This window comes from Onthophagus taurus, unplaced genomic scaffold (assembly GCF_036711975.1).
Source record: "Onthophagus taurus isolate NC unplaced genomic scaffold, IU_Otau_3.0 ScKx7SY_15, whole genome shotgun sequence".
In the NCBI taxonomy this organism is placed as follows: Eukaryota; Metazoa; Arthropoda; class Insecta; order Coleoptera; family Scarabaeidae; genus Onthophagus; species Onthophagus taurus.
This window is the reverse complement of record NW_027248940.1, coordinates 3,756,737-3,767,219: the sequence shown is the minus strand read 5'-3', so window position 1 is coordinate 3,767,219 and position 10,483 is coordinate 3,756,737. Positions and strand designations below refer to the sequence as shown.

The 10,483-nt window shown below is 26.4% G+C and overlaps 1 long non-coding RNA gene across 1 annotated transcript; it reads right to left on the bottom strand.

The window, feature by feature from the left end:
• Window positions 1–270: 270 nt before the first annotated feature.
• Window positions 271–7,087, bottom strand: LOC111420165 (uncharacterized). Its single transcript, XR_011642185.1, has 4 exons — window positions 6,832–7,087; window positions 2,563–2,782; window positions 375–2,498; window positions 271–285 (listed from the first exon to the last, which is right to left on the bottom strand). It is a non-coding gene; the product is annotated as an uncharacterized lncRNA (long non-coding RNA).
• Between the last annotated feature and the right edge of the window lie 3,396 nt (window positions 7,088–10,483).

Below are 10,483 nucleotides of genomic sequence, written 5' to 3'. Positions count from 1 at the left end.
TATATTAATTTGTAAATAATTTAGTTGATGTTAGTGACTCAAATTAATCTCCATTTACAGTTTGTTACATTAGGGACAACGATGTACTAGGTAATGAATCTTCTTCTAAACTCTGAGACCTCTCCGTTCTATCTATCCTTGTCAAGCCTAATTGGTTTGATGTGTTCTGTTCTTGGTGTTTAAATGGCATCTAAAAATCCATCGGATGAGCATTTTCTCCAAATGCCAACTGGGCCATTAAATAAGTTGATTCTGTGTTGTCACTCGGAGCGTTTAAAGACTTAACTGGAAAATAATATAAAACAGCTACCTGGTGTCATCTTTTTTTATATAGTATTTAATTTTTTCCAGATATCTTTTTAAAAGCAACCTACATTTTGCGTCTCTTTGGTGAATGAAATTTCGCAGTCTTCGCAGATAATATTCTTCCACTGCTGTGCAACAGAAATCTACTAGTGAGACTGATCTAGAGTTGTCGAATCCCTGTAAGCTAAACACCAATCTTCTTTTCTATTCCAGTAATCTGTCAAATACCGTTTCCACGCAGGCACAGAATCGGCAGTTAGAAATGCTGAATGAAATACATCCGCTGCTCGATTTTCTGTGGAAGAAACTAAAATGTTTTGAAACTATTTATACAAATCTTTTCGAAAATGTTGTGAGTCGTGATGCCGTGTTTTTTCTCCCAAACCCACCGCCATACAGACTGAGATACGTAAAACCGACAAAGTAGAGTTTTTGAAGAAGGCCATACAGCTTTTGGTGCACTTTTTTCAGCATCAGAATCATCTGCAATAAATAACTTAGGAAAACCTTGATTACAAAACGCGTTTGGCACCGTGTCTTTCAGAAGATGAAATCCAGCTTGGTAATTGCTCACTGATTAACCGGCAGTTATTATCACTGCCAAAGGCACCGTTCCAATTTGACAAGGTGTCGGAACAACGCAAGATGAAGTGCTGTCTACGAATACAATATCTTTGGAAAAAGAGAAATGTGCTCTTTGTATCAGTTTAGTTACAACTATAAAAGCAAATGGTCTTTCTAAATACTTTACAACTATTCCTTCTGATTGGTATGCTTCTTGCTTTTCAGCAATGTTTATGGTCAGCCACTACCTAGATTACCGGGAGAATTTTTCATACGTACCTGTTTATTAAATTTGCGAATTATTCGTTATTGTTCTCTTATTAATTTTATAACTCACTGACCTTTAAATTCGTGACGGGTTTTTAACTTCCAAAACGCTTGAAGACTGGACAACAAGAGGATTTATTAAGAACAAGACATCGAATATATACCGTACAAACAGGTTTACAAATGGTAAAAAGAAAGAAGTTTCTTGTATTAAGAAACTTGGGAAAAATTCAAGAATTATCATTTCACTTCACGACAATTTTTTTTAATCAATGTGAGAAATGACAAAAAAAAATACGTTAAAAATAAAAAGAAAGTGTTGAAAAGTGACTAACACTAGATTAACTTCATTATAAAACTTCTATTATATGATAACTAAGTTCAGGTTTAAAATGTCAACCTCAATTTTGACATATTTTTAATCTTCATTAAAAATCCTTTAAAATGAGTACAAACACGACATATTTATCTTCAATGTTAATGAAATTATGGTCAACTTCCGGTTAAGAATGTCAACGTCAATTTTGACATATTTGTAATCGTCGTGAAAGATCCTTTAAAATGAGTCCAAACATGATACGTTGAATTTCAATATTATTCGAGATATAAGCAACTTCCGGCTTGAAATGTCAATGTCAGTTTGACATATTCTTAATTTTTATAAAATGTCTTAATATTTGTTACAAAAACAAAAATATACTAAAAAAAAAAAATAAAAAATTAAGGTAATATTTAAAAATTAAATTCATTGTTGCTAACTTCGGGTTTAATGTGTTTTATTCAAACTTTTTTGTTTTTTGAGATAAGTACGTCATCTTTGGACTCATTTTAAAGGTTTTTTAATGAAGATGATAAATATGTCAAAATTGACGTTGACGTTTCAAACCGGAAGTGATTGTATTTCCAATAATATTAATGTTAAATATGTCGTGTTTGGACTCATTTTAAAGGATTTTTTATGTAGTTGATAAATATGTAAAAGTAGACTTTCGAATTTAGTCCCACGTCTCTCAAGATGGCTAAACCCGAATGATTCTAGTTCTAGGTGTTAGTGCAATACAAATATGCAACATAGTGATGATGCAACATAATTGAACAAGATATTTTTTTGATTTCTTTAATGCACAATTTTTCTCTCACACTATAATTTGACTACAGATTTTTATGGTATGTTTCAAAATAATTTCTCCAACGACCAGAATTATTTGTCAATATTGTTTTCACTCTAACCAAATTTGCGAATTTGATAATCCTTATACTTTTCGATATTGGTATTCACAAGATTTGCATTCAACCGAATCTCTTTAGTAACGATATCTTCAGTAAAATCGACGCATCCTTCAACTTGAGCTTTAAAAAAACTGTAAAGGAAGTGACAATGTAAAAGTTTTGTTGACTCGGATAAATTTGAAACGTTGAATTTACCTTTTTGTTATGCCACCATGTTCCAAAAATAGGTCCGTATTTGTATAAAAGTAATTGGCTTTAAAATCTGACCTTTCATCGTTATAAAATACCACACGTCGAATTCCTTTCTTTACCATTTCTTTTACGCAGTGCGTGCTCGGGTATGTGGTTTGGTAAACGGTAGCATTCTTATAATTGATATAAGGATCATTCAAAGCTGATTCAATGGCTAAATTAACTGAAATTTATGACCCTATGTTTATATAAAAACTTGTGTTATTTTGGCAAATACTACGTCTTAGTAAAGCTCCCTGATTTAAACTCTGAACCATTCTGTACATGATCTGCCACGACGACCTATCTCTATATGTGTGATAATGTATGATAATATTTTCAGTTTTCTCCATCTTCCGGTTATACCGTAAATGAACCCGAACTTCATTATTTTGAATGAAATGTACCAATTTTTATTAAATTGTGGAGATCCCCGCTAAATTTTAATATAATTTTTGAATTATTTCAGTTTTTTCGAAAATTTTGGCAGATCCAACCCTTCACAATAAAAATAATTTTTCGAAATTACACTCGAGTTCAGCCAAATATTCTCAAGATTTGCACAGAGAGGACCCATAGCTTACATAACCCTTGAAAAGTTTTTTCAAAAATTATACAGGATGGTCAGAAATTTGCGCCTAATTTCCCTATAGCGAAAAGTCAAACACTTCATTTTTTTAAATGGCAACCTTGACAAAAATGAAATTTTCTTGATTATTAGTAGTGATGGAACGGATAGTGATTTTGCGAAAAGCTGGATACCGAATATTCGGCATATCTATCCAGTCATGAAATGAAATTAATAAGAAAGCTGACAAGATATGTCAACTTATTTGGATCCAAGATAAAAAATGAATTTTTTTGATGCTGATTTAACTAACGAAGTAACTCTAAAAAGAGGATACTTTAATTAATAATTGGCGTTATTAATTAAATTAATATTTAATTAATAATATTGTTTTCTCAAAAACTAAAAGTTATATTTCAAAACGGGTTAGTTCATTGGAAAGAGGACACTTTTATTAACACTTTGGGAAATTTTCATACTCGTATTCCAAGGACTGCATTTTATACGAATTTTTAAAACTTAATCGGCGAAAATTGCAAAATTCCAAAAAATTGACGATTATTTCAAAAATTTATTTCTCATGAACTAAAAGTGATTTTTCAAAACGGCTTGTTGCATTAAAAAGAGGATACTTTAATTAATAATTGGTGATATTTCCATAAGGATCCTTCAAGAAATTAATTTTATAGCAAATTTTGAAAATTATAGATGAAAATTGCAACATCGAAAATTTTAGCAAAACTTCAAATATTGTTTTCTCAAAAACTAAAAGTTATTTTGCAAAACGGGTTGGTTCATTGGAAAGAGGATACTTTTATTAACATCTTGGGAAATTTTCATATTCATATTAAGAGAAATCGATTTTATACGAATTTTTAAAACTTAATCGGCGAAAATTGCAAAATTCCAAAAAATTGACGATCATTTCAAAAACTTATTTCTCAAGAACTGAAACTGATTTTTCAAAACGGGTATTTGCATTAAAAAGAGGATACTTTAATTAATAATTGGTGATATTTCCACAAGGATGCTTCAAGAAATGAATTTTATAGCGAATTTTGAAAGTTCTCGATGAAAATTGCAACATCGAAAATTTTATTAAAACTTCATATATTGTTTTCTCAAAAACTGAAAGTTATTGTGCAAAACGGGTTGGTTCATTGGAAAGAGGACACTTTTATTAACATTTTGGGAAATTTTCATATTCATATTCCAAGAAATCGATTTTATACAAATTTTTAAAACTTAATCGGCGAAAATTGCAAAATTCCAAAAAATTGACGATCATTTCAAAAACTTATTTCTCAAGAACTGAAACTGATTTTTCAAAACGGCTTATTACATTAAAAAGAGGATACTTTAATTAATAATTGATGATATTTCCACAAGGATCTTTCAAGAAGTGAATTTTATAACGAATTTTGAAATTTATCGATAAAAATTGCAACATCGAAAATTTTATCAAATGTTCAAATATTGTTTTTTCAAAAACTAAAAGTTATTTTGCAAAACGGGTTAGTTCATTAAAAAGAGGACACCTTTATTAACATTTTGGGAAATTTTGATATTCATATTCCAAGAAATCGATTTTATACGAATTTTTAAAACTTAATCGGCGAAAATTGCAAAATTCCAAAAAATTGACGATCATTTCAAAAACTTATTTCTCAAGAACTGAAACTGATTTTTCAAAACGGCTTATTACATTAAAAAGAGGATACTTTAATTAATAATTGGTGATATTTCCACAAGGATCTTTCAAGAAGTGAATTTTATAACGAATTTTGAAATTTATCGATAAAAATTGCAACATCGAAAATTTTATCAAATGTTCAAATATTGTTTTCTCAAAAACTAAAAGTTATTTTGCAAAACGGGTTGGTTCATTAAAAAGAGGACACCTTTATTAACATTTTGGGAAATTTTGATATTCATATTCCAAGAAATCGATTTTATACGAATTTTTAAAACTTAATCGGCGAAAATTGCAAAATTCCAAAAAATTGACGATCATTTCAAAAACTTATTTCTCAAGAACTGAAACTGATTTTTCAAAACGGATTATTGCATTAAAAAGAGGATACTTTAATTAATAATTGATGATATTTCCACAAGGATCCTTCAAGAAATAAATTTTATAGCAAATTTTGAAAATTATCGATGAAAATTGCAACATCGAAAATTTTATCAAATGTTCAAATATTGTTTTCTCAAAAACTAAAAGTTATTTTGCAAAACGGGTTGGTTCATTAAAAAGAGGACACCTTTATTAACATTTTGGGAAATTTTCATATTCATATTCCAAGAAATCGATTTTATACAAATTTTTAAAACTTAATCGGCGAAAATTGTAAAAATCGAAAAAATTATCGATCATTTCAAAAATTTTTTTCTTAAGAACTGAAAGTGATTTTTCAAAACGGCTTTTTGCATTAAAAAGAGGATACTTTAATTAATAATTTGTGATATTTCCACAAGGATCTTTCAAGAAGTGAATTTTACAACGAATTTTGAAAATTATCGATAAAAATTGCAACAACGAAAATTTGATCAAATGTTCAAATATTGTTTTCTCAAAAACTAAAAGTTATTTTGCAAACCGGGTTGGTTCATTGGAAAGAAGACACTTTTATTAACATTTTGGGAAATTTTCATATTCATATTCCAAGAAATCGATTTTATACGAATTTTTAAAACTTAATCGGCGAAAATTGTAAAAATCGAAAAAATTATCGATTATTTCAAAAATTTTTTTCTTAAGAACTGAAAGTGATTTTTCAAAGCGGCTTTTTGCATTAAAAAGAGGATACTTTAATTAGTAATTTGTGATATTTCCACAAGGATCCTTGAAGAAATTAATTTTATAACAAATTTTGAAGATTATCGATGAAAATTGCAACAACGAAAATTTGATCAAATGTTCAAATATTGTTTTCTCAAAAACTAAAAGTTATTTTGCAAAACGGGTTGGTTCATTAAAAAGAGGACACCTTTATTAACATTTTGGGAAATTTTCATATTCATATTCCAAGAAAACGATTTTATACGAATTTTTAAAACTTAATCGGCGTAAGTTGCAAAATTCGAGAAAATTGTCGATCATTTCAAAAATTTATTTCTCAAGAACAGAAAGTGATTTTTCAAAACGGCTTTTTGCATTAAAAAGAGGATACTTTAATTAATAATTGATGATATTTCCACAAGGATCCTTCAAGAAATTAATTTTATAGCAAATTTTGAAAATTATCGATGAAAATTGCAACATCGAAAATTTTATCAAAAGTTCAAATATTGTTTTCTCAAAAACCAAAAGTTATTTTGCAAAACGGGTTGGTTCATTGGAAAGAGGACACTTTTATTAACATTTTGGGAAATTTTCATAGTCATATTCCAAGAAATCGATTTTATATGAATTTTTATAACTTAATCGGCGAAAATTGCAAAAATCGAAACTAAAAGCAACCACATAGGTTGATTTTCATCATCAAACATTCCACTTAAAATAATGAAGTTGCGGTCCATTTCCGGTATAACCGGAAGTTGGAGAAAACTGAAAATATTTTAGTTGAAACAAACACAAAATAGTGTCAACAGTTTGCCACATACATATAGACTCAGCTCGTCGTGACAGACCCTGTATATGTTATAAATATAATACTACTTACTAGTGGAGTACCGGAAGTTAATGTCGTTGATACTTTCACTATGAAGTTTTGGAAATAAAATTGAATTATATCCCATTGCAATGACTTTTCCATTTGGGTCAACCACACAAGCTCCCACTTTAAAATTTTCCCTACTCCTCATCCCATTTTTCAATGCCATACGCATATATTTATTGTCTAATTCGTTACTGTCAATTGCCATTATTAGCGTGCACCATTAATAATAGATCAAATAATGAAAACGAACTTAGAAAATCGCGCTATTTGTATAGGTTCTTATCTTAACTTATAACTTATCAAATAATCTTATCATTTATTAATGATTATAGAAATACATATATTTCTACACATACAGATATAATTGATATTGTTATTTAAGGTAATGCCTAAATGTTTTCTTGATTGATGCGCTTACAGATAAATAATAAGATAAAATAATATTAAGAGATATTAAACAATCTAAAAATATTTTTTATCGTCAACTGCAAATTTTGAAGATATAAAGATTCTGTAAATTAGCATTTATCTACGACTTCTTGGATAAGTCAACATTACCACACTCATTTGAGTTACGTAATGAAGTTCATTAACGCACTGGTTTCATTACGTAACGCATTTTTAGCCCTAATACTATTTATTATAAACATTATGTTTTTACATTTCGAAACACTTATTCCAGATGAGTAAACATGTTATTGAAACTGACATTAATTGTCAACAATCATTTCAAAATATTGTTATAAATGTCAAAATAGACTTTTTTAAAGAAATTGATTTTTAAGTAATTTTTAGCAGTCGTAGATAAAATGATAGTGCTCCACACTGTTATAAAAAATCGTTTTTTGAGGTTTGTTTCCTAATTATTGATTGAATCGAAAAATTTGTTAAACGGAATTTGTTTATAATTGAATTATCTAAATCTTTTATTGAAACAATTTTTTCGTAAAACGTCTTTTATTACAATTTAATTAAAATGATCCGAAATAACTCATTTTAAATGAAGACAAATCTTTTTATAAAATTGTTTTAATCGAAAAATGTTTCGTATAATATCTGTTTAGAATATCATTTAAAATGATTTGTTTTAATAAAATTTTGTGATATCTCCACCAGATGGGGCTCCATACTGATATAAAAGATCGTTTTTTTAAGGATATCTTCTTAATTATTGATGGAATCAAAAAATTTGTTACATGAAATTTGTTTATAATTGATCTATCTAAATCTTTTATTAAAACAATTTTTTTATGAAACATCATTTATTACAATTAAATTTAAATGATCCGAAATAACTCATTTTAAATTAAAACAAATCTTACCATATTATTATTTTAATCAAAAAATGTTTCGTATAATATCTGTTTAGAATATCATTTAAAATGATTTGTTTTAATAAAATTTTGCGATATCTCCACCAGATGGGGCTCCATACTGATATAAAAGATCGTTTTTTTAAGGATATCTTCTTAATTATTGATGGAATCAAAAAATTTGTTACATGAAATTTGTTTATAATTGATCTATCTAAATCTTTTATTAAAACAATTTTTTTATGAAACATCATTTATTACAATTAAATTTAAATGATCCGAAATAACTCATTTTAAATTAAAACAAATCTTACCATATTATTATTTTAATCAAAAAATGTTTCGTATAATATCTGTTTAGAATATCATTTAAAATGATTTGTTTTAATAAAATTTTGCGATATCTCCACCAGATGGGGCTCCATACTGATATAAAAGATCGTTTTTTTAAGGATATCTTCTTAATTATTGATGGAATCAAAAAATTTGTTACATGAAATTTGTTTATAATTGATCTATCTAAATCTTTTATTAAAACAATTTTTTTATGAAACATCATTTATTACAATTAAATTTAAATGATCCGAAATAACTCATTTTAAATTAAAACAAATCTTACCATATTATTATTTTAATCAAAAAATGTTTCGTATAATATCTGTTTAGAATATCATTTAAAATGATTTGTTTTAATAAAATTTTGCGATATCTCCACCAGATGGGGCTCCATACTGATATAAAAGATCGTTTTTTTAAGGATATCTTCCTAATTATTGATGGAATCGAAAAATTTGTTTAATAAAATTTGTTTATAATTAATTTATCTAAATCTTTTATTAAAACAATTTTTTCGTAAAACGTCATTTATTACAATTAAATTAAAATGATCCGAAATAACTCATTTTAAATTAAAGCAAATTTTACCATATTTTTGTTTTAATCAAAAAATGTTTCGTATAAAATTTGTTTAAAATATCATTTAAAATGATTTCCTTTAATAAAATTTTGTGATATCTCCACCAGATGGTGCTCCATAATGGTATAAGAAATCGTTTTTTGAGGTTATCTTCCTAATATTATTGATGGAATCGAAAAATTTGTTTAATAAAATTTGCTTATAATTAATTTATCTAAATCTTTTGTTAAAACAATTTTTTTGTAAAACGTCATTTATTACAATTAAATTAAAATGATCCGAAATAACTCATTTTAAATTAAAACAAATTTTACCATATTTTTGTTTTAATCAAAAAATGTTTCGTATAAAATTTGTTTAAAATATCATTTAAAATGATTTGTTTTAATAAAATTTTGCGATATCTCCACCAGATGATGCGCCATACTGGTATAAAAGAAGTATAAAAAAATCGTTTTTTGAGGTTATCTTCCTAGTTATTGATGGAATCGAAAATTTTTTTAAATAAAATTTGTTTTTAATTAAATTATCTAAATCTTTTATTAAAACAATTTTTTCGTAAAACGTCATTTATTACAATTAAATTAAAATGATCCGAAATAACTCATTTTAAATTAAAACAAATTTTACCATATTTTTGTTTTAATCAAAAAATGTTTCGTATAAAATTTGTTTAAAATATCATTTAAAATGATTTCCTTTAATAAAATTTTGTGATATCTCCACCAGATGGTGCTCCATAATAGTATAAGAAATCGTTTTTTGAGGTTATCTTCCTAATTATTGATGGAATCGAAAAATGTTTTAAATAAAATTTGTTTTTAATTAAATTATCTAAATCTTTTATTAAAACAATTTTTTTGTAAAACGTCTTTTATTACAATTAAATTAAAATTATCCGAAATAACTCATTTTAAATTAAAGCAAATTTTACCATATTTTTGATTTAATCAAAAAATGTTTCGTATAAAATTTGTTTAAAATATCATTTAAAATGATTTGTTTTAATAAAATTTTGCGATATCTCCACCAGATGATGCGCCATACTGGTATAAAAGAAGTATAAAAAAATCGTTTTTTGAGGTTATCTTCCTAGTTATTGATGGAATCGAAAATTTTTTTAAATAAAATTTGTTTTTAATTAATTTATCTAAATCTTTTATTTAAACAATTTTTTCGTAAAACGTCATTTATTACAATTAAATTAAAATTATCCGAAATAACTCATTTTAAATTAAAACATATTTTACCATATTTTTGTTTTAATCAAAAGATGTTTCGTATAAAATTTGTTTAAAATTTAATTTAAAATGATTTCTTTTAATAAAATTTTGCGATATCTCCAACAGATGGGGCTCCACACTGGTATAAAAAATAATTTTTTGAGGTTATTTTTCTAATTATTAATCGAATCAAAAAATTTTTC